The sequence below is a fragment of the Sinocyclocheilus anshuiensis genome, unplaced genomic scaffold (genome assembly GCF_001515605.1).
Source record: "Sinocyclocheilus anshuiensis isolate Anshui unplaced genomic scaffold, SAMN03320099.WGS_v1.1 scaffold3404, whole genome shotgun sequence".
NCBI classification, from domain to species: domain Eukaryota; kingdom Metazoa; phylum Chordata; class Actinopteri; order Cypriniformes; family Cyprinidae; genus Sinocyclocheilus; species Sinocyclocheilus anshuiensis.
Genome location: NW_015549554.1, coordinates 67,570 through 68,327, shown reverse-complemented (window position 1 = coordinate 68,327; position 758 = coordinate 67,570).

Sequence of the window (758 nt, the reverse complement as noted above, 5' to 3'; positions counted from 1 at the left end):
GACTTTGCAGTTTTGCATTTTTTGTATCTCGAGTCAACTTGCATAATAATTTAGACTGTTTGCCCATTTGGATTATAATAACGATTGCTCGTCCAGTACCATGGCTGCTGACGTTAGCTTTACTTATTTGCTATCATCTCTGTGCTCTCTGAGCCGAGTCTGAGCAAACATTTTAGATATAACAACCAGTGGCGGCTCGTCAGGGGAGGCAGGGGACGCACAGCTTCCCCATAATTTTGAGGTGAAAATGGGAGGAGGACGATTTAATGTTAATAAAATTCACAATTCATTTCAGTTAATGTCTCAGAATGTGTATTTTTTGTATGTAATTTCACAGTTGTAATACCATAACGTGAAAGCGCCGCTTTTCTATCGCGAATGTGCCGAATCTGCTGATGTAATTACAACCGCTAATGATAGAGAAGGAGAGGGGGAGGCTGGGGGAGAGATGAGCTCTCGTGCCTCCGTTGGTAAAAAAAATTAGCCAATAGGCCCTTTTCACAGTGACGTCAGCTTACTTCCACTTTCCCGCAAAGCAGTGTATCCAGTGTTGCCAATTTGGGGATTTTGTCGCCAAATTTAGCTACTTTCTCATTGTAGCTGCGACTTTTTTTTATTTTTTGCGACAAGGAGCTATTTTACCTATATTTAAATAAAACAAGCGATTTTTTTGGAGATTTTTTATTTTTTACTTGGCCACACCCTGCCGAAGGCCCGTGACCGCTAACGTTTGCTCTCAATCATGCCAGTGACTCTGC